We start from the raw sequence: 23,685 nt of genomic DNA, 5'->3' as shown, positions 1-23,685 counted from the left end.
GTGCCTGGGAAAGCAGCATAATAAGATGGCCTAAGTAACTGGGTCCTTGCCACCCATGTGGTAGACTAGGATGGAGTTCTGGATCCAGGATTCTGCCTTGCCGAGACCTGACCTTTGCAGCCATTTGGAGACTGAGCCAGCAGATGAAATCAATCTCTCTCTCTCTCTCTCTCTCTCTCTCTCTCTCTCTCTCTTTCCCTCTTTCTCTGTGTAACTCTGCCTTTCAAATAAAATCTTAATAAAACACACATGTCCCCTGTTCTCTGTCCTTTTGCTATCCGGCTGATTCTGTCTGTGCCAACTGACTATTATGTGGGATCTGGATGGGGAAGTGGCCTGGCTCAGTCCTGCCCTACCCCCTTGGTACAGGTTCTGGGCTGGGGTCAGCACTGCTTCCCTCAGAATGGAGTGGAGCAAGAAGCCCCCTCCCCTGTCAATCAAAACATCCACTTTCCTGTAGTGCACCTTTATTTTTCAAAGAAAAGATTTATTTATTTATTTGAGAGGTAGAGTTACAGACAGAGAGAGAAAGAGTGAGAAATTATCTTCCATCCGCTGCTTCACTCCCCAAATGACCACAATGGCCAGAGCTGGGCCGATCCGAAGCCAGGAGCCAGGAGCTTCTTCCAGGTCTCCCATGAGGGTGCAGGGACCCAAGGACCTGGGCCATCTTCTACTGCTTTCCCAGGCCATAGCAGAGAGCTGGATTGGAAGTGGAGCAGCTGGGACTTGAACTGGAACCCATATGGGGTGTTGGCACCGCAGGTGGGAGGCTTCAACTACTATGCCACAGCACCTGCCCTCCTGTAGTGCACTTCACATCCAGACTTGTGTGCAGAGGTTATAAAAGAAGTGGAAGATGAGACAGTGGCCTCTTCTCACCACAGATCTCATTTTAAGCTACTGTAGCTGTCCATCTGGCACTCATTTTTTTTTTCTTCTTTTCTCTCAGCACGTGAACATCAGCCTAAATGGAAAATCTTCTCTCCTGCCTTTCTCATTCCTGGACAGACTTCTCCTATTGCAGGTCCAGTTTTTGTTTCCCTTTACCCCCTGGTTTGTGGGCCAGTCTTTGGCACACTCATGTTGTGTATATTTCTTCAGGTAGGGTGGTCCATACTTGCACATAAATGTATGCTTTTTCCCCTCACTACCAGATAATCTGTTCATGCTTGCACACAATACAAGTCTCCACTTAGTATTCTATCTATGTGGGAGACAAGAGCCTAGATGAAATATTAATCAGTTCATTGCCCACATCATAATGGTGAGCCTATTATAGCCAGGCGTGTGTAACTGCAAAGCAGCAGTGGGTGAATAAACTTTGGTTGTGCTTTTGTGTGTGTGTGTGTTTTTTGGGAAAACTGCTTGGGCAGTATAAAGATTTTTTCCTTTTTTCTTTGTTCTCGGAGTCTTGGGGGGCAGTTTCTGAGATGCAAGTGTTTATAGTCTTGTTTTTTGCATTGGTCAGAGTTGGAGGCAAGCCTCAGGCTCAAGCTGGAAACATCGTTAAAGCCATTGTTCCTTACCAGTCATGGTGCTGGAGTGGGGTGTCTTCTAGAGACAATGTATTTTTAGAACTAGTTCTTGGTGTGGAGCAGATGAGCTCTTAGCATTGAGCGGTAATTGCTGGACAACACTTGTATCACCTGGCTTTGTTCTCCATATTGCTTTCTGTTCATTGCATAGCTCCCTGCCCCTCCCCTTTGCTTCTTGGAAGAGGGAGGCAGGAAGAGCCACTTCCCGCTGTCTGCGTCCTGCTGCTGAGGACGTGAGACTTTCTTCTTTGTGGGAAGTAGGGAAGGAGAGCTTCCCTTTCCAGGAAGTGGACAGTGCCAGCCATGTTTGAGTGGCAGCTGGCCTGCTTAGCAGTTTAGTTAGAACTTGATGGCTGTTGCGTCCTCCCTGCTCTAGGAAAACTACTAGCTGTGAGGAAAGCAGGTTTAAAATGCGGCTGGCTTTTGGTTCCTGGCGTATGAATGTTGTTTCTTCTGGCCAATGGGACCCAATAGTTCAGAAATAGTCAACCCCTTCCTCACTCACTGCAGAGGTCAGCTTAGAGAAATAGGAACACTGAGATTTCTCAGTTCCGACATCTGGAGATGCTTGAATGTTAGCACTACCCCAGATCATAGACTCCAGACATGGAGTTTAAGGCTCCTTAGGGGTTGAATATCTAAGGTACAGTGGTGTAAGCCACCAAGAATTCTTGGGGCACTGGAGCTTCAGGGTTTGAGAAAAACTCTGATGGCTGGTCTTAGCTTTCATTTTTTTTAAAGTTTTATTTATTTATTTAAAAGTCAGAGTTACACACAGAGAGAAGAGGAGGCAGAGAGAGAGAGAGAGAGAGAGAGAGAGAGAGAGAGGTTGGCCTTCCACCCGCTGGTTCACTCCCAATTGGCTGCAATGGCCAGAGCTGCGCCGATCTGAAGCCAGGAGCTAGGAGCTTCTTCCGGGTCTCCCACGTGGGTGCAGGGGCCCAAATGACTTGGGCCATCTTCTACTGCTTTCTCAGGCCATAGCAGAGAGCTGGATTGGAAGTGGAACAGCCGGGTCTCAAACTGGCGCCCACATGGGATGCTGGCGCTTCAGGCCAGGGCTTTAACCCACTGTGCCACAGTGCCAGCCCCTGTACTTGCATTTTTAAAAAAAGATTTATGTATTTACTTGAAAGGCAGAGTTAGAGAGAGGCAGAGGGAGGGAAGGAGGGAAGGAGGGAGGGAGGGAGGGAGAGAGGGAGGGAGGGAGGGAGGGAGGGAGGTTGGGAGGTAATCCATCTGCTGGTTCACTTCCCAAATGGCTGCAATGGCCAGAGCTAGGCTGATCCAAAGCCAGGAACTTCTTCTGGGTCCCTCACGTGGATGCAGGGACCCAAGGACTGGGGCCATTCTCTGCTGCTTTTCCAGGCATATCAGCAGGGAGCTGGATTGGAAATATAGCAGCCAGTACGTGAATTGGCTCCCATATAGAATGCTGGCACTGCAGGTTGCAGCTTTATCCGCGATGCCACTGTGCTGGCCCTGAAGCACTGTAAAATTTTATGCCCAGTCTAAATCGTTCTGTAATTTGAGTAGAAAAGGACCATTGGCACCCACTATTTGGGAAGTAGATTATACCTTTCCTTTCTTAAAGGGAATTCCACATGTGATTTATGTTTGGTTTTTTTTCTTTTTTTGAGATTTATTTACCACAACTGTCAACTGTCATGCTACAAATGCATCATGAACTATGTGTGAGAGAGGGTGCGGTCAACTTACAGGAGGACGAGCTATTGATGGTCCTGAGAACATCAATGCAATGGTTTGTATCTGCTCTGCTAGGATGAAGTTTCTGTCTTTATGGTTTCTGAGTGGACTGCCTGCCTGTGATAACACATCCCATTCTGCTGCTCTGCATATTAATCACTAAAAATGATTTCTAGCTCTGTGGAGACCTTCTCTGGACGGCAGGCGAGTTTTCTGAGAGAGAGCAGGGGTGGGGTGGGGTGGGGGAGAAAGAGCTTGAGCGAGTCCCTTACCCACTGGTTCTCTCTCCAAATGCCAGGAGTCTCTGCCCTAGAGAAAGTCGCTCAGCCTAGGGCCAGACTCAGGATTGGGCCTCACACCCTTGTGCCACGGTGAGATGTCCCTGGAGGCACAAAGCGCTGCATGGCCTGCACCACCAAGGACAGCTGGTTGAACAAGGAGGCTATGGAAACCTGAAGAAGACCAGAGTTTTCGGCAGCTATTCGGCTAAAAGGGAAGGGAAAGAGAAATCACGTGAGAGGGGCTAAGTTCACGCCCAGTGCCCTGAGTCCTGCCGCCCAGTGCCCTGAGTCCTGCCGCCCAGTGCCCTGAGTCCTGCCGCAGCCCCCCTCCCCGCCCTGCCACCGCCCCCCCGCAGTCCTTGGGCCTAACCCTCCAGCGTGCGGCTCAGCAGGCCTCAGTCAGGTGCGGCAGTGACCACGCCCCCTGCTTAGACTTCACACCGAAATGTCTCCAGATGTCCACCAGAGGGCGCCCTCTGTCAGAGACTAGCGCCGGGACGGGCCGCCTGCCTGTACCGACCTCCACCCCCGACCCCGGCCACCGCCTGCCCCTCCTGGAACGTACATAAGCAGCTGGCTGCCAGTCACTGTGAGCTCCCTGCGGACCGCCCCCCTGAAGGGCCGGGCACCTGGAGCCAGGCATCTGAGGGCAGTCTCTGCCTCCGTGGCGGACAGGAATGACACCGAAAGTCGGCTGGTGGGGATTCAGCTAAGGCAACTTTGCGCTCGAGCCTCTGCCCTCCCGGGCCGCCGCTCGGCCTAGCCGGGGCTCCTCGCCGTCTCCCGGCGCCACGCTCGCCCACAGCACCCGCTCCCGCCACTTTGGCCGGTGCTCTCAGACTGCCTCCTCCAGCCACCGTGGACTCCCCGACTCCTCGTTCTGTCCTCCGCCCCCAGAGCGCTCCTTGCCTGCCCTCGGCCACCCTCCGCCCCGTCCCTCCGCCCGGGCCCTCCGCCCCGTCCCTCCGCCCGGGCCCTCCGCCCCGTCCCTCCGCCCTGCCCCTCGGCCCTGGGGTGCGCCTTGGAAAGGATACAACTCCAGCACCTGGCGCCTTGCCGCGCTGGACGCCTGGGCTGAGGCGGAGGCCTCGCCACCTTGCCCTGCGGCCTGCGGCGCCCCGTCGGCTCGAGGAGCGGCCGCCCCCTCAGCAGGGCCCGCTGCTTCTGGGCCGGTCCAGCTGCCGGCCCGTTCCCGGCCGCCGGCGTCCCCGGCACCGTCGGAGCCCCTGCCGGGGGCATGCATCGAGGCTCTCGCTGCCTCCTGACGCCCCCGGCAAAGGCTTCCCGCCTCCTAGAGTCCGCTGAGGGACTGGGGCTCTGCGGCGAGCTTGGCGCCCAGCTCCGGACCTCCCACAGCACGCCACAGCGGGGAGCCCCGCGCCTGCGCCACCAGGCCCCTGGGAAGGCGCCCCTGTGGTGGCATGAGAAGGCCATGCCAAGATGGCCGCCGGCGAGCCCGCGCCAGGTACTCGGGAATGGCTTCCAAACCCACCTGGCAACGGAGCCTGCCTGGCCACAGGCTGTGATTGGATGGCTTCGGATACTGCCTGGCCACAGGCTGTGATTGGATGGCTTCGGATACTGCCTGGCCACAGGCTGTGATTGGATGGCTTCGGATACTGCCTGGCCACAGGCTGTGATTGGATGGCTTCGGATACTGCCTGGCCACAGGCTGTGATTGGATGGCTTCGGAGCCTGCCTGGCCACAGGCTGTGATTGGATGGCTTCGGATACTGCCTGGCAACAGGCTGTGATTGGTTAGGGCGTAGCCGGCCCCTGGACTGGATTGGCTGCCTCGGCTATTTAAGCTGCCAAACCGACTGAAATGAATGAGTTTGCGGGCTGCTCGCCTCCTGGGGTCTGTGTGGTGACAGGGCCCCGCCTCTTGCCCCCCATCACGCTCCTCCTCTCACAACGAATGCACTGCCACACGCCCCCAGGTGTTCCCGACTCGCTGAGCCTGGGGCGTGCCGAGCCCGCGCTGCCGCCTGCTGTCCCCTGGAAGGCGCCCCCGCGTGCTGCGGGCGTGCTGAGCCCGCGCTGCGGCCTGCTGGGCTTGGAGATCCCATGGGTTCCAGTGGGGCCTGGCTCCTGGCGTAGCCCACCCCTTGGTCCCTGACACCAGCTGGGCTGCCCAGGGCGCCTGTGCCACCAGGCCCGACCGAGTGGCCTCTCGGAACAGGGTTGGTTCCCTGCAAGCCCGCCACGAGGCTGGGCTCCTGCCGGCCTCGCCTCACCGCCTGTCACCCGCCTTTCCTGGACCCCGTGCGCCCTGCCCCTGACTCCAGGGGGCACCCGGGAGACACACAGCCCGCACAGCGATTTTGGGGAGGGGGCCGCTGGAGCGGGGACTGGGCCTCTGCACAAGGCCAGGGACAGACTGGCAACGGGCAGGCTGGGCACGGGTCCTGTGGGCCGCACTGGACACTCCCTGGCGCTGAGTGGAAGGGCATGGGCAAGAGAGACAACGACAGGAGAAGAGCATGAGGCCTTCGCGGCCTGAACTGGCTAGACCGGATAAGGCAGCCTGCGGGGAGCCGGGGCGAGGGCCTGTTGAGGGGAGGACCAGTGGGAAAGGGACGAGAGCATCCCTTCTGGGTGTGGGTGGGGGGTCTCACTGTCAGTCTCTTCATGCCGAGTCACATAGCTTATGTAGCAGTAGCTACCCGTGCCACCCAGGTGCATGCACTGAAACCCCAAGAGCCTAGTAACAGTCCTAGAAAATGACCAGGTGTTATAGTCCTAAGTTGGAGGTAATTCGTGTACACACGAGTGTATGTGATTAAAAGTGTCCGTAATGGTAGCAGCGCCCAAGTTTCGGACAATTGAACACAACTGAACACTCAGCTCTCGGGAGCCCACATGAGCTAGCGCCCCAGCACCAGCACACTTCACTCCCCCTCACCTCTCGAGAGAATCCATTTATTTATTTATTGTATCATTTATTGAATTATGTATTTGAAAGATTTACAGAGAGAGAGAGACCATCCATCGGCTGATACACTTCCCAAATGGCTGCCGTGGTCGGGGCTGGGCCAGGCTGAAGTCAGGAACCAGGATTTTCTTCTGGGTGTCCCACGTGGGTGTCAGGGACTCAAGCGCTTGGGGTCATCTTCTGCTGCTTTCCCAGGCACATGAGCAGGGAGCTGGATTGGAAGTGGAGCAGCCTGGACTCGAACCCATGCCCACATGGTATGCTGACACTGCAGGTGGAGGCTTAACCTTCTTGCCATAGTGCTGGCTCCATGTTCAACATTTTTACTTGTTAACCATTTCCACGTCTTTGTTTTGGAGAACTGTTTGTTACTTGATTGGATTATTTGGACAGATTCTTTTTTTTTTTTTTTTGTTCTTTGCCATTGATTTGTTTGAATTCCTTAAATTTTCTGAATATTTTTCCCTTGTCAGATGTATAGCTGCTAAATATTTTCTCCCACTCTGTAAGTTGTCTCTTCACTCTATGGATTGATGCTTTGGCTGCATAGAAGCTTTTTAGTTTGAAGAAATTTCTTATCAGGTTTTGTTTTTGTTTCCTGTGCTTGTGGGATCTGATCCAAAAAAACAAAAAGCCTTACCCATTGTAATGTCCTGAAGCTATTTCCCTATGTTTTTGTTTCTCTTTTACACATTTATTTCTTTATTGGAAAGGCAGAGTTACAGAAAGACAAGAAAAGAAAGACATAGACAGAGAGAGAGTGAGAGTGAGAAAAAAATCAGTCTTTCATCAGTTGGTTCACTACACAAATGGCCGCAATGGCCAGAGCCGGGCCATTCTGAAGCCAGGAGCCAGGATCTTCCTCCAAGTCTCCCATGTGGGTGCAGGGCCCCCAGTACTTGGGCCATTTTCTACTGCATTCCCCTGGTGTGTTAGTAGGGAGCTGAATTGGAAGTGGAGGAGCTAGGATTTGAACTGGCATCCATAGGGAATGCTGGTGCCACACGAGGTGGCCTCACCCACTACACTAAAGGGCCAGCACTTCCCCCATTTTACTTTTAATAATTTTATAGTCCCATGTCTTACATTTAGGTCTTTGATCCACTTTGTGTGGCATTATGTACATGGTGAGAGATAGGTTCTGGTTTCATTCTTCTGCTTGTGGCCATCCAATGTTCACAGCATCAATTGTTGGAAAGACTGTCTTTTCTCCAATTGTATGTTCTCAGCACCTTTGTCAAAGACCCGTTGGCTGGAGAAGTGTGGGCTTGTATTCCTCTCCATTGGTCTGTGTTTCTGTTTTCACGCTAATACCATGCTGTCTTTATTGCTGTGCCTTCCTAGTGCATTTCAAAATCTGGTAGCGTAATGCCTCTTGCTTTATCCTTTCTTGATGAATGATGCTATGGTTACTTGGAATCTTTTGTGATTCCATACAAATCTTTTTTTTTTGACAGGCAGAGTGGACAGTGAGAGAGAGACAGAGAGAAAGGTCTTCCTTTTGCCGTTGGTTCACCCTCCAATGGCCGCCGCGGTAGGCGCGCTGCGGCCGGCGCACCGCGCTGATCCGATGGCAGGAGCCAGGTGCTTTTCCTGGTCTCCCATGGGGTGCAGGGCCCAAGCACTTGGGCCATCCTCCACTGCACTCCCTGGCCACAGCAGAGAGCTGGCCTGGAAGAGGGGCAACCGGGACAGGATCGGTGCCCTGACCGGGACTAGAACCCGGTGTGCCGGCGTCGCAAGGCGGAGGATTAGCCTAGTGAGCTGCGGCGCCGGCCTCATATTTTGTACTTTTCAATGTAGATTTCTTTTACCCCTTTCTGGGTAAATTTGTAGGTTTCTTTAGCTATTAGAAATGGGATAGGCTTTTTGATTTGTTTTTCAGATTAGCTGCTGTTAGTGTACAATGATGCCACTACTAATGTTTGTACAATGACTCTGTATACTGCAACTTTGCAGAATTTGCTTATTAATTTTAGCGGTTTCTGGTGGAGAATTTGGGGGTTCTATATATAAGATCATGTCATCTCTGAGCAGGGACGATATCATGGTGGGGGGTTGTTTGCTCTTGTTTTTCTAATTAGTTAAAATATAGGGATAGTATGCTTCTTTGAGATCATTCTGCCTTTCTAAACTTAGTTGAGGGGCTGATGGTGTGGCATAGAATGTTAAGCATCCCACATGGGCACAGCTCAAGCCTGGCTGCTCCACTTCCAATGCAGCTCCCTGCCAATGTGCCTGGGATAGCAGTGGAGGATGGCTCGAGTGCTTGGGCCCCTGCGCCCACATGGGAGACCTGGAAGAAGCTGCTGGCTCCTGGCTGCCTGGCCTAGCCCTGGTTGCTGCAGCCATTTGGAGAGTGAAGCAACAGGTGCAACATCTCTCTCTCTCTCTCTCTTTTTCTTCCTGCCTTTTAAATGAATATATCTTTTTAAAATAAGAACAAAAGTTAGTAGAGAGTGGTTTCGTGTGCCCTACCCCATGATCTAATACTGAAGAATATCTCACGTGCTGTAGTAGAGGAAGTGTATTCTGTAGACGTTGAATGATCTGTACACGTCCATGAGGTCTAGGGTGTGGTTTAAGTTTTGTTTCTTCTGTCTGTATAATCTGTCCATTGCTGAAAGTGGTGTGTTATAGACCCCAATATTATTGTACTGGAGTCTATCTCTCTCTTTTGGTCATGTTAGTATCTTCATGAAGTATTTGGGCGCTCCAATATTGGGTGTACATATACTCAGGCTTGCTATTTCCTCTTGCTGAACTGAACCCTTTATCATTATATAATGGTCTTCCTTTTGCTGCTTTTTCATTTTAAAAATATTTTATCCACTCTAAGTATAGCTAGTCTTGATTTCTCTTGGACCTCACCCTTTCACTTTCAGAGTGTGTGTGTCCTTAAAGGTGAAGTGAGTTTCCTGTAAGCACATCCTGTGTATTTTTAAATAGGTTGTCTTCAAGCCCACTAATTCTTGCTGCTGTTTGATTTATTCCACTATTGACGCTTTCTGTCACACTTTTAATTTCCCTTAGTGTACTTTTCAGCTCACGGATTTCTGTTGGATTTTATTTCAACGTACTTCCCAACTTCTATCTCTCTAAGCCTCTGAAAGACTATTAAATCATTTCCCTGTGTTCTCTTGATGTTCATTAATTTCCCCTAAAATAGCTATTTTGGGACCTTCACCCGAGCATTTGAAACGATCAGTCCTAGTTGGTTGGTTTTGTTTGTCAAGATGACAATGGTATCCACGGAAATAGGTCTGTCCCACCATAGCAGATCTCCCCACCTGAGTCTGGGGCCCGTCTAGAGGCTCTGTCTCTGAGCAGTAGCCTGAGGATAGAGGCCTTTGAGCTTCATGTGGTGTGTCACCGTGGCAGGCCTGGTACTGAGCCCCAAATCAATGTCCTGAGATCACTCTCCTGCCTACTTCCCAGCAACTGGAGTCTTTCCCTGCTATCTAGCAAAGATTGGGGGAGGGGTGGTTGAGGCAATCCCTCGGCCATCTGGCTAAGGAGAGCCCAAAGGGTCGTCTTTCAGGTACTTACCCGGAGCATGGCACTGTGTTGCACCAGAGCAGGCTGGGTACGGGTGTCAAATCTAGGATCTTAGGTACCTCTGCCTCCCCTGAGTTGGAAGTGAGCTTCCTCTCTCCATGCTGTGCTTCTTGGGATGGGAGAGGGTTGATGTGGCACCCTTCTTTCCTGCTTTCTTCAATATGTGTCCTCTTACTATGATAAGAAGCAGACACTTTAGTCTCTCACCTGGCTTCCTCAGCTCTCTTAGTGATGGTGACCTGGGATCACTGTGAGTTTTTGTTCAAATGGTTGTCTCTATGCAGAAGTGGGTCTTACTTTGTTGCCCTCTTGCACTGCTCCCCCTGCCCCCCGAATTTTAACATACATCTCGGCTTCTCACCTTCCTCACAGCACTGTGTACAGAGCAAACGTTTAACATTTTGGGGCCGGTGCTGTGGTACAACCTGTTAAAGAGCCCCAGCCTGCAGCCCCGGAGTCCCGGAAGGGTGCCAGTTCCGGTCCCGGCTGCTCCACCCCCAATCCAGCTCCCTGCTTATGTGCCTGGGAAAGCAGCGGAGGATGTCCCAAGCCCTTGTGCCCCTGCAGCCATGTGGGAGACCCTGAAGAGGCTTCTGGCTCTAGCTTCTGAAGCCATTGTGAACGTTTGGGGACTGAACCAGCGGATGCAAGACCTCTCTCTCTGTCTCTACCTCTCTCTGTAACTCTGTCTTTCAAACAAAAAATAATTAAAAAGTTGAACATTTTGACATGTTCCCATTTATATTTCCTTCGTCATTTGTGCTTTTGACTCTGTTGTATACAGAGCTCAGGGAGAAATTTTGATAAACTTGTGCATTATAGAGGCTCCTCCCATGGTTTCTTTCCTTAAAGTTAGATGTCTTACTAGGACCTTAGAGAAATGCTTCTGCTGCTGCCTATGGCTCTGTCACCAAAAATGATCTTGACCTTCGTTCCATTGGCACCCCTGTAGCACAGCCCAGAGATTAAGTCAGCTGTTGCCATCTGGAGGTTTGTAACACTGACGATACTGATCTGAGGCTTTCTAGAAAAGGACACATAAGCAGAGTCTAGAGCCCCTTTCCAAGGAACACATGCGTGCTTGGGCACAAACACACACACACAGACACACACACACTGTGAAAATGCCTGATGGTATTCAAGTAGTGAAAGGCCATTAAGAACATTGCTGAGGGAGGGAAGTGGGGCAATGTAGATCTTCCCCGAGGCTTCAACACAGCCTCCTGAGCTTGGAGGAGATTTGGATATGATGTGCAGTAACAGTGATGCCTGGTGGGAAAGAAGTGAATGAGCCAGTGGAAAGAGTGGCCATGGGAAAGTCTTGGAGGAGACGCCTGCTGTCTGCCATGTAACGCAGAAGCGCAACTGAACCAGAGGCAATTAAAATAGGAGAAAAGTTCTTTAGGAAGCGCTCCTTAAGGGGAGCTGGGGAAATGCTCCCCGCTTCCTCTAACTGCAAGAGTTGGGCCTCCTTGGCATCCCCCTCCCCCACCCATCAGAAGTGTCAGTTGTACATTATGATGTCGGAGGCATCTGAAGACTCCCATTGGCTGGGGGGCGCACCCTGCTGACCAATGAAAGCTGAGGTTGTTGGCTCTTCATTGTTGTGCAGAGAGTATATTTAGAGAGGTCCAGAGGCCTAGCGCAGACCACTCTTGGTATAGCCATGGCTGAGCTGGATGAGCTTGAGGCACAGCAGCCAGAGGAAACCCTCAGTGATGAGGAACCAATGGCTGCAGTTGCCGGCCCATCAAGGCTAAGCATCACGGAGGGGACGGAAGAGAATACTCCTCTCGATCCCAACATCGAAGAGGTTGAAAAGGTCAGAATACTTGGCGTGGCCCTATATTTCACCACGGACCCCCACCCCCACCCCCACCCCGCCACCCAAAACTCCCCACCCTCTCCTTGTTTGGCACAAAGCCCTTCCTCGGCCCGCACCTCTTTTTAGAAAACCACCCTTCCCGTTCACCTGTTCCTGTCTTGCCCCACACGCTGCCTCTGAACTAACATCCCGACTGTGCGCCCTCTGTTTCTTTACAGGTGAAAAGAATCATGAAGAAAGTGAAGCTTGCCCTGCAACACAGCCCAAGACCCAAAACGGCGCCCAAGTCTCAAATAATCGTCATCTACCGCAGGGGGCTTAAGAAGAAGCAGGGACCGAAGGCGGACCAGGAACCCGAAAGCCTGCGTAAGTGGGTCTCTCCAAGCAACGCCTTGTGCATCAGAAATACTGAAGAGATGCAACTGGCCCGTGTCTCCAGAGGCAGCTCTGGAGACGTTGCTAGCCCCGAAGACTCACTCTCATACCCATGATGTCAATAAAGTCAGAGGGCTCTAAAGCGATGTGTCTGTATTTTTGTAAGCTCTCTGATGGTGGGGAGGAGGAAGGAGAGGTGGGTGTGGGAGAAGGGAGGAAGGTGAGGCCTGTAGGGCTGGGAGCCAGCAGACCTGGGGGAGGCGGACTGGGAGAGATGGACTGGGTAAGGCTGGGCACAGAAGACGGGTTTCCCTGGACTCTTTTACCTGCCAGCCAGCGGGAAAGGCTTTGGTGTTGCTAGGAAATGGGCCGGGAGGCGTGGCTGGGAAGGGGATAGAGGGCAGACATTGGGGATGAGAGTGCCAGAACCCAGAAGGGGAAATGTACCGTGCAGGTTTGTGGAGCAGCATGTGAAAAATGTCTGAGAGCCGATAAAGATGGCTGAATAGACAGGAACTGCACTGACCTTGGCCACAGAAGACGACCGGAACAACAAGGGAGGATCCAGGAGAGAGAGAGAGAGAGTCAGAGAGGGAGTGGGGGGAAGGCAGATGGGGGAGGGGGCGGGTACAGGGAGAGGGAGAGGCAGAGGGAGAAAGAGAGAGAGGGAGGGGGGAGCGGGGAGGGGGAGGAGGGGAGGGAAAAGGATAGAGATACACAGTTGGAAAGGGGAGGGTGAGAAGGAGAGGGAGCTGGAGGGGGGGTGGAGGATGGAGAGGTGGAGAGGGAGAGGGGGGAAGGCAGACAGGGGAGGAGCGGGTACAGGGAGAGGGAGAGGCAGAGGGAGAAAGGGAGAGAGGGAGAGGGAGTGGGAGCGGGGAGGGAGAATGATAGAGATACAGAGTTGGAAGGGGGTGGTGAGAGGGAGAGGGAGCTGGAGGAGGGGTGGAGGATGGAGAGGTGGGGATGGAAGGCAGACAGGGGAGGGGCGGGTACAGGGAGAGGGAGAGGCAGAGGGAGAAAGAGAAAGAGGGAGGGAGGGGGGAAGGGGAGAGAGGAGAGGTGGAGGAGGAGGGGGAGGGAGAAGGATAGAGATACACAGTTGGAAGGGGGAGGGTGAGAGGGAGAGGGAGCTGGGGAGATAGAGGAGGAGGAGGAGAGGTGGAGAGGGAGAGGGAGTGGGGAGGTGGAGCGGGACAGGGCGATGGAGAGGTAAAGGGAGAAAGAGTGAGAGAGAAAGCAAGAGAGAGAGAGGAGGGTGAGGAGGAGGGAGAGGGAGGAGGGAGGCGGAGGGGGACAATGAGATGGAGAAAGGGACAGAGAGAGAGGGAGGGGGAGGTGGAGAGGTAGAGAGAGGGAGAGAGAGGGAGGACAGAGATAGGTGGAAGGGGGAGAGGGAGAGGGAGCTGGGGGGAGAGGGAGAAGGAGCTGGAGAGAGAGGGAGGGAGAGAGAGAGAGAGAGAGAGAGAGAGAGAGAACATGCTGCAGCATGGACCCTGCCTGGCTCCTTCTTGGCTTGGGGGCTGCCCGCTGCCAGGAAAAGTAAGCAGAACGTTCATGGGTCCTACCCCCACCACCAACACCTCCACAGACCAGCAGCCCCAGCTACATGAGAATCTCCCAGGAATCACTGGCTTTTAATCTAATTTGCTTTGCTCGAGAAAGGAACCTGCCTTGCCCCCCTCCACCCACAAGGCCCCAGACCTGGGCTTCTGAACTACCTTGTGCTTTAGGCAAGCGTAGGAGGCCCCCTTCAATAACAGAGGCCACACAGCTGGAGCTAGGGCTCTTCCCAGGGAACGGAGCAGGCTGCCCTGAGTCCTGAAGCTGTGACACTACTGGGCACAAGCTCCAGGGAGCTACACTTGCTCACTCGTGATCTAGGGACGTTCCCCTGGGCTTCTTGAGGCTCTGGGCCAGCAGTAGCCTATACACAGTCCTGGAGGATCAGATCCAAGGACGCCCCTCCTGCAGCTCCTAGCACAAGGTGCTGGGTGGCCAGGGCACAGGCCCCAGCATCACCCTTGCATGTCCTGAAGCACCTGGGGACGGTCCCCTCTGTACACTGAATTCTGGGATTGTCACTGTTGGTGCTACAACCCCTGGAGTATGCCACACTCACCCGTGGCATCTAGAGGGCCTAGCCTATATTCCTCTGCTTCAGGCAGGTAACTGCCCGTCTGCAGTCCCTGGAATAGCTGGCATTCACCTGTGAGTCCTTGTATCCTGGAGCTCCAGGTCTGTGACTCAGTACCACAGTTCTCAGAGTCGCTGGGACATAGTTACTGCAGGACACAGGCAAGACCTAACCCGCATGCCACTGCTCCAGACCCACATCTTTCAGTGCAATTCCCCCAGCACAATCTGTACTCACCCCAAGGGACCGGGGCAAGTTCCACTCAACATGGGCTAGTGCTTGGACTAGGTCTTGTGGTGCTACACACCTCAGCATTCATCACACCCACCCAGCAGGAGGAAGGACCCATTCTCATCACACAGTCACGTGGCCATAGCAATCAGCGCGACAATCCCCGTCATCACTGAGGCTTGTCTGGTGGGACAAGGGGACAGCAACGCAACACAGATAGAGATTTAAAGTGATGTCTTGAAAACAATTGGTGACTTGAATGAGAAAATCAATAAAGAGAGAGAAGTCATTAAAAACAACCACACCTGTGCCGTCACTTTCACCCTGCATGTGCATTCTTATTCGCCCATGTGTGGGTGGTCTCATTCACCCACACGTGTGCACCTCATTCACCTGCGTGCGTGCATCTCATTCACCCATGCATGTGCAGTCTCTTTCACCCACACATGCATGGTCTGCCCAGGGCAGCAGCTAGGCTGGGCCCTGTGGGCCAGAACACCTCCATGTGGCCTCTCCAATCAGCTTGCCGTCCTCACAGCACACTGGCCTCCGAGCTAGTATTCCACACAGCAATCTGGAAGCTCCACTGGGAGCAGGGTGAGCCTCGGACAACACAGGGCATCACTGCTGCCATACTCCTCCAGAGGAACCAGCTCCCAGACTCCCGGGGAGGGGCACGGAGCCCACCCCTCACCGGGAGGCTGTCAAGGCCATGGTGTAACAGAATATGTGGGACAGGCCATGGTCATGACCATCGCTGGAAAGACACTCAGGAGCGCTGCCGTTCTTGTGCTCCACACATCTCCAAACGGCGGTGACCTTGTGCGCCTCACTGTGCCTGGCAATGAGCTCTGTGCAGTGGGAGAGTAAGTGCCTGGCGGGACAGAGTGAGGGCACGACGTGAGCCCCCCCAGCAGCATTCAAGGGGCACCTCGGCTTTTTTGCACTGCCCTCACGGGCCTCTTGGTGGTACCCTGGGCAAAACCTGTACACCCACTCCTTCCCGGTGACAGGAGCCCCCCACGCCCCCACAACCTCGTTCTCTGGAGAAATGCAAGGAGCCTCCTCAGCTCCGTCTGAATAGTCAGTCTCCTACACTCACAGATGAGGATGCTTTGGTTCTGCAGGCCTCCGTTTGCTGGCTCACCCAGGACACAGAGGCAACAGCAGCATCTCCCCCACAGGGCTATGTGGCGTCGACAGATGCCTATCAAAACCCACGGGGCAGGCAGGGTCTGCAGGGGCTGGTGAAGGACAGAGAGGACGAGTTGGAAACCGGGTTCCCACGCAAACGAGCTGCCTCCCCAGGGACTGGCCCACGAGAGTCACTCAGGGCGTGTTGGTTGACCGAGTGGAAGAAGGTGACGACAGCAGAGAGGCAGGGCCGGGCTGAACGCCTGCCCCATGGGCCTTGTGGACAGTCCCTGCCCACATGAAGCGGGGAGAAGGCATGTGTGCTGGGAGGCGGAAGCTGCTGTCATCAAGAGGAGAGCTGCCCCCAGCCACATAAGGGGTGCAGCGCAAGGATGATTGACAGTGAGACCCTATTGATGACATTTAGCATGCTGACGACAGCAGGGAAATGGTGCTATGCATGGAACAGAAGGCAGGTGGCACTTGCAAACCCTTCATTCCTGACCCTTAAGACACTTTGAGGGGAACACACTGCAGTGCAGGGTGCACTTCTGACCCAGCTCCTTGTTGAAGCACCTGGGAAGACAGTGGAAGATGGCCCGAGTCCTTGGGCCCCTGCCACCCAGGTGGGAGAATCGGATAGAGTTCCAGACTCCTGTCTTCAGCAGGGACCAACCCCAGGCATTGCAGCCATTTGGAGAATGAACCCAGAGGGTGGAATATCCCTGTCTCTGTAACTTTGCCTTTCAAATGAATAAATAAAATATTCAGAGAGACAAAGGGAGAGTATAGAGAGAGCAGCCAACATTTTCATAATTTTAAAATGTGAAGGACTTTTCATAACAAACAAAATCTACATCCAAAATGAAACAAAAGCACACCCTGCACATTTAAATATATTGAAGATTTTTGTACATTTTGTCCAGAGGGGCATATTTGGATCATGCCCTGCGAGAGGGGCCAGAGGCAGTGGACTGGGCTGGGCTGGGCCAGATGGACCAGGGCAGCTTGCAGAGAGGTGGGAACTTCAGCACAGGGTGGGAGAGCAGCTGGCCCCTCCAAGAGAGCCCAGCCCCAGCAACCTCTCTCTCCCAGATGCTCGCTGCTCTGGACCGAGAAGCATCCTGTGGGAAGCAGAGACTGCCACAAGCTGGAGCACGTCATCAGCATCCCGTTCAGTGACAGCTGACGGTGGCCAACCTGGCGAGGAGGGTGCTTGTCTCTGCGTGGCTGTCCTCTGCACACACGGAGCGGCCACTTCCAAAGGGAGTCCAGGGCTGAGCCCCGCGTCATGTGTTGTGGGGAGGGTGCCGGCCACGATGCACCCTGCACACCTGGGCCCCCTTCGTTAGTGCCTTTTTTGGACCCTGTGGGAGCGCGGGGTGAGAGCACAAAGCAGAGGGAAGAGGAGGAGGGATGGAACTGAAAACGGGGGTGGGGGCAGGGCAGGAAAGCTTTTCAGGAAGGTGACACTTGAGGGAGGCAGATGCACACTGGCAGAACAGGGCTGCGGATGGGGATAATCCAGCACACTGGCCCTGAGACAGGAATGGTGATGAAATTAGTGTTGCTGAGCCGCAGAGAGAGCTGGGGGAGACTCCGAGGGGAGGAGGCCAGAGAAGACTCGGGCCAGGTAACTTCGGGCCGGCAAGCCATTGCCAGGGGTTCAGCTTTGGCTCTGAGCGAGCTCAGAGCTCACTGGAGGCTGTGAAACACAAGCGTGGCACAACCTGACTTAGTGTGCAGATGTTCCAGCCTCTGCAGTCTGTCCAAAAGGCCCAGGCCACAGGCTGACTGTGGCTTTCCTGTGTGAGAGAGGGAGGAAGAGACTAACACATCACCCTGACTCCCCAGGGTGGGGGGACTGATCCAACACTCTCAGGCCAGTGGCGGCAGCACCATCCGGGAAGGGCAAATCCCGATGCCTCGTCTGCTTGTCCCTTTCCCCAGCCACTCCCTTGCAGTCGCTCCCCCTCTCTATCGGTTCTCACCCACAAGTCTCATTTGTCTGCTTTTCTAACAGAATACGACGTGATGGCTTCTCAGCTAGGAGTCAACCCTTGGCCAGAAACCATGCGTATTTCTCCCTTTAGCGAGAGAAGGCCCAAGTTCTCGGGTGGCACCAGGCAAATCAAGAAATAAACACATGGGTCTTCAGTGTAATGAGAAATAGTCAAGAATTTTCTATCACATGGGAGTAATAGAAAGTGAAACAAGAGAGATTCCAAGATGGCAGAATAGGGAAAGGGCACACTGCTCCAGGCTAGGGAAAAATAGTAAAAGGAAAAAAAAAGTGGAAAATGTGCATTCCCAGGGGAGAGTTGGAGGGAAAACTGCAGTGGAGATTCTGCAGAAGCAGCAGAGACGTCGTGGATCTGTGTGGCAGACGCGGATTCACAGCAATGAGCTTGGACACTCACATGACCCCAGCAGCCTAGAGACCGAGACAGCCCCAGCTTTGGAGAGCAAGGTGAGATCAGACTGCAGTGGCCTATGCCACTGGTGATGCAGCTGAAGGGAGAGTCTAGCAGACTTCACTGCCTTTGAGTGCAGCCTGGAGCCCTGAGGGGAACAGGGTGCTTGCTAACCACAGCAGAAAAGGAAAGGGCACATTTCACTCTCCCCACCCCCCCACAACAGCACCCAGCAACTGGCTGAGAGAAGGCGGGCACCATTTTGGATAAGTAAGTGTTGTCCCCGCTCCTGCCCGCATGCCCTGCACCTGGCTGGACTAAGATGCCGTCTTCTCAGCATAGGCACCAGCGGTAGCTCGGGGGCGTGCACACAGCAATGGGAGGGGAAAAGAAGCCATTCTGAATCAGTACCGGCTGCAGAGATTCTTGCACACACCTGCCTAGTAATCGGCGGGAAAAAGGTGTGATCGTGAAACGAGTTAGGGCTGTGGCCGGTGGCTATTGTGCACGCCTGTGATCCAGGGATTTTACCAGAGGGAATAATCAGCCTGATCCACCGTCTTTGATTCTGGCTGGGAAGATTGACAGGCAGCTGGACACCCCCGTAGGACTGTGAGGTTCTCCCAGCATCGCAACATTTCACAGGCCCCGGGTCTCAAGTCGCCCAGGTGGAGCACCCACAGGAAGCTGGCTCTGGAAACGTCTCAGTCTCTCCATGGACAGGACAGGCTAGTGGGGTGGAGTGGATCCTCTGCATCCCATGACTGTGGGAGCCTTGTGTGCTGAGACTGTGGGAACTCTGCGACTGCATTAGAGGGTGCAGGGTGCAGCTGGGTCTCTGAGCAATCATTGTGTGCATCTCCACAAGCTCACTGCTCCCTGATAGCCTAGGGGGAGTCATTGCAGCTGTCTCTGTGCTCACACCAAGGACTGAACAGATCCTTTGTGCAGTTCACACAGAAGCATGGATGAGGACTGTACCCACTGAGGGCTAACACCTGGGCATCAATCACCTTGGAAGAGAGGAGGTGAGAGTGTAATTACATCAACAGAGGTGACCAGATCTCTGTTAACAAGAGATCTACCACATGCAACTTGGGTGTCACCCTGGATACTTGCCCCACCCTGGAGCACTGAACAAAGCACCCTGGCCACACCCAGCACACACCTCTGGATAGTCACTGAAAACAAGACACTCCACCAAGCCACAGAGCCATAGTTCAAAGAAAAAACAACCAGGGGAAAAAAAGCAACAAGTATCTCCACAAATGCCTAAAAATACACACAGAAATTCAAGCAAGAAGAATAAGGAAGACAACAAGATCCTCTCCCAAAGCAACACAACAAGATTTCAATATTAGAATGTGAAGACGAAGAGATTGATAAAATCCCGGAATGGGAATTCAAAAGATTAATCATAGAATTATTCAGAGGCAATGAGAAGCAAATTCACAAATTAAAGAAATCCATACATAGCACGAGTGAAAAATTCTCCCATGAAATTGAGATTTTGAAAAGAAATCAAAATAATAATGTTAGAAATGGAAGATGCAATAGATCACATAAAATATAGTGAAAACCTTTAACAATATAACTCATGACGCAGAAGAAAGAATATCCAAGCTAGAAGACAGAACTTTGGACATTTTTCACTCAGACCAAGAAAGAAGAAGAAATAAGAAAAAATAAAAACAGTTTTGGAGATTTATGAGATACTATCAAATGACCCAAGATACGGATTGTTAGGAATGCATGAAGGTGTGCAAGAGGAAGATGGATTAGAAGGCCTATTTAATGAAATATTCACAGAAACTTTCCCTAATTTGGAAAAAGAAGGGGGCATCAAGTGCACAAAGCACATAAAACTCCTAACGGACATGAACAGAAAAGACCCTCACCACGACACATGGTAGTCAAACTCTCCACAGTAGAACATAAGTTCTCTTTCCAAAGCTAGTATGGTAACTGTTCTATTTGTACCGTGCGTGCTTCGAGCATTTGGAGCCCCATAGCATGGGTCTTAAGCAGTGCTGACTGGTCACCTAGCTGAGCCCGCTGCTCCTGAATTATCTTCAGGAGGGACTCCAAAGCATCTCCCTGTAGTTGGGTAGTGCTTAGAGCCACTGCTCCAGTCACAGCGCCAGCTACCGCGGCTGCTGACACCGCTGTAGCAACAATAGCTGCTGTTACTCCAAAGTCTCTTTTTTGCACATAGGTTTTATTGGTATAGTCAAATCAGACATATTTACTGGTACATATGTGAAGGGGGTTGCCTTTACCATCATATATGGAGACAAGAATGTTATCATTCTCTCTTCCCATTCCAAGTCCCTTATATAGCAACCAAGCTCCTTTTTAGAATCTAATGGGTGTATGCATCTAGCATACAATACTTCCCCTTCTGTTCCACACGTCCAATTTCCTGGGTCTTCCCTTACTGGAGTTTTTACAAAATGTTCGTGAAGCATTTAGTATCCTGCCTGCCAAAAACAATGCGTTGACTGATTGTTACTTGGAGGTCTACATATAATATATGCTCTGAGCCATTTTTACAAATAATTATGATGATGATTGTCATTATCAATCCATAAGCTCTGAGCATAGGTAGTTCAAATCTTTCCCACAATCCCCTTAAGTTACCTAATACTTTAAATCATTTAAGTGCTTGCTTACCTGCGATTAACTTACCTTTATCCGGGTCCCCTCTCCGTTTGCTGCTGCTGTTGCCATTTCTGGAGTTCTTTAGTCTTAGCTCTGGAATATGAAATCCCTAATTCTTTCTGTAAAAAGCACCTTACAAACACATGAGTTATTCCATTAGTGCCTAATTGGAAGTTCCCAAGTCTTGAGGTCCTGGGGCTGGAGCCATCCTAACATGTCTTTGGGGCAAGCTAATAATCCCCTTTTCAGGTGTGTCGATCACTACTGCCCCTTCTCTCCTTTCCAAAGGATGGTAGTGGGCCCTTTCCAGTCTTTACTGTTTGGTAATCTATAAAAGCAAAAGAGTTTTTTTGTCTTTAAATTTCTGAAGTTGGAGCGTTTGCTCTAGTTCTTGCCATCTCTGATGGATATATCTTTCAGTAGGAGTATGGCCCCCTATTCCTCCCCTTTTCTTTTGATTAAGGGCGATAAGAGCCAATTGTAGCCATGCTTCAATGGTTTGAACCACATCGGCAAATTTATCCATTTCTTGTTTTAAGGATTGATTAGCTCTCTCAACCATTCCTTGCGACTGTGGATTATAGGGTGTGCCTGTGGTACGATCAATATTTAAATATCGGCACAGTCCCGTGACCCTTTCTGCTGTAAAGTTAGGGCCATTATCTGTATGGAGTGCTTGGATATGAAATAGGTTCTGTAGTTCTAATATTCCCCATACTGTTTCCTTAGGAATTAGCTTAGCCCATAGAAGGCCAGTAGATGTTTCAATGGCTACCAGGATTAGCCGGGCCTCATAGTGGGTCACATCCATTTGCCACAGTCCTGGCCCTGATCTACTAATATGAGGAGTAGTTCCTCCTTTACGCACACACTTGGGGCAGTTCTTTATTATTTGTCCTGCTACAATTCTTGGTAAGCTGAATTGGTGTCTCGAGTATGACACATCACTGTGCCATTTAGCATGATCGTCCGTGGCTGTCTCAATATGTTCTAGGAAAAAGATGTTTGGTGCCTTACTTATGCCATGGAGGACAGGCATTAAAATTAACTGAGCTACTAGTTGTCCTGTTTTTACATATACTATTTTTTGGGATAGGTTAACCAATCTTATCTTTAAAGGATTTTGATCTCCTGGGCTGATGAAACCTCTAACTACCCTTACTTTGGCCTCAGTCATCTCTGGTGTTTCTGTTATCCACCCCCACTGTCCTGGGATTATGATAATTTGTGTTTGTAGGTTAAGGGTCTCTATTACCTTTGGCATAAGTACCAGATCTTTTGGGGCACTTATGGAGTATCCAATCTGTTCTGGTTCTTTTTCCTTAATGTGACCACCTTGTACTACCAGGTTTATTTGAGTTGTATTTATTTGTGAAACTAATTTGCCAATATTTTCATTGCCTGGGATTCCCTTATGTCCAGGCACCCACTGGATGTAAATTTCTTCTTTACTTTCTATAGCTTCTAATATGATTCTAAGCAAGGGTTCTTCAATATTTACAGGTAGGGGTCTGGCCTCAATTAATGTATATACATATTGGGAATCCGTAACTATATTCATTATCGGGGGTCCTTCTTGAAGGGCTAGTAGCATGGCTCTTTTCTCTAATTCTTGATTAACTCCCTCACCCTCCTTAATTAATTTAACTCCATCTGATCTCCAAAAGCCATATTTTCCTTGCCCCTGTTTGCTTCCTCCATCAACATAGTAAGTAGGTCCTGGCACGGGATGACCTTGAAGACTGCTTAGCGCTCTTCTAAGCATTAAAGGTGCATGGATACATTCAATCTGTGGTACCCAATGCAAGTAGGGGTCTTCCTGAATCATAACATCTAAATCCTCTTTTTTTTTATAGGTAACCTATATCTAGGTTCTTGCCCTATTCGTATAATACATTCTTGTCTGATTTTATGTAGACATTTTAGGGCTCTAGTTAGAGGAGATGCTGCCAATACCTTTGGAAATTCCTGTCTACCTACCCAAAGGATATCAGATCCTTGGTGCACTTTATAATTTATGGTGTTACCTCCCATCATAATGGTACAGTAAACTTCCTTGCTGGGGTCCCAGTAGCTTAAAGGTCAATGTGCATGTTGGACATATTTCCATCTTCTGGAAGCAGTGCAGTGAATGAACCTTGTAGCTATGGCCTGCCCAGCACTCAACACTTCACTCAGGGCACAGACATGTTGGGGGCCTTAGAGCCCAGGATTCCAGAGCCCACACCTGCAGCACAGGGAGTGGACAACTCGAGGGCACAAGAAAGGGAGCCCAGGAGGAGGTCCCCAGGTTCAAGGCCTTACATCTGCCAGTACGAGAACTGTGGAAAAGCTTACACCAAGCGGTCACACCTCGTGAGTCATGAGCGCAAGCACGCAGGTGACAGGCTCTATAAATGCCTGTGGGAAGGCTGTAACTGGTCTTTCTTCCGATCTGATGAGCTCACACGACACACACGGATACACACCAGATACCAACCACACAGATGTGAACAGTGCAGCCGACAGTTCATGAGGTCTGACCATCTCAGACAACACCAAAGGATTCATCAGCGGATGCCAGGATCTCCAGACCCGCAGGCTGACGGCTAGCAGATGGATGATATTCTTCTTCCTGGTCTTTAGGTCAATGTCCTCTTCTCCTATTTTGGCTTCCGTACGCAAATCCCGCCTACCTCTGCCCAGCTCATGTCCTTGGTAGGTGTAGGCTTGGATGATGACAGAGAAGGTTATAAGGCTATTTTAAAGTCCAAATGCAGCTCTGGACTCAGTCAGGGTCCCTCAAAAACCTCCACAACTATTTCGATGCCTTCACCTCTTTGGAGCCACCTGCTTCTGCCAATGTGAGACAGATGGAAAAGTGGAGCACAGCAGAGACTGGAGCACATT

At 51.6% G+C, this 23,685-nt stretch overlaps 1 long non-coding RNA gene across 1 annotated transcript; it reads right to left on the bottom strand.

Moving 5' to 3' along the window:
• Positions 1 to 2,317: 2,317 nt before the first annotated feature.
• On the bottom strand, positions 2,318 to 4,214 carry LOC133753791 (uncharacterized). Its single transcript, XR_009865085.1, has 3 exons — positions 4,092 to 4,214; positions 3,518 to 3,731; positions 2,318 to 2,529 (listed from the first exon to the last, which is right to left on the bottom strand). It is a non-coding gene; the product is annotated as an uncharacterized LOC133753791 (long non-coding RNA).
• Positions 4,215 to 23,685: the final 19,471 nt, after the last annotated feature.

Source organism: Lepus europaeus, chromosome X, assembly GCF_033115175.1.
Source record: "Lepus europaeus isolate LE1 chromosome X, mLepTim1.pri, whole genome shotgun sequence".
Classification (NCBI taxonomy): Eukaryota; Metazoa; Chordata; class Mammalia; order Lagomorpha; family Leporidae; genus Lepus; species Lepus europaeus.
Note: the sequence above shows the minus strand (reverse complement) of the source record. Positions and strands in the feature narration are given on the sequence as shown.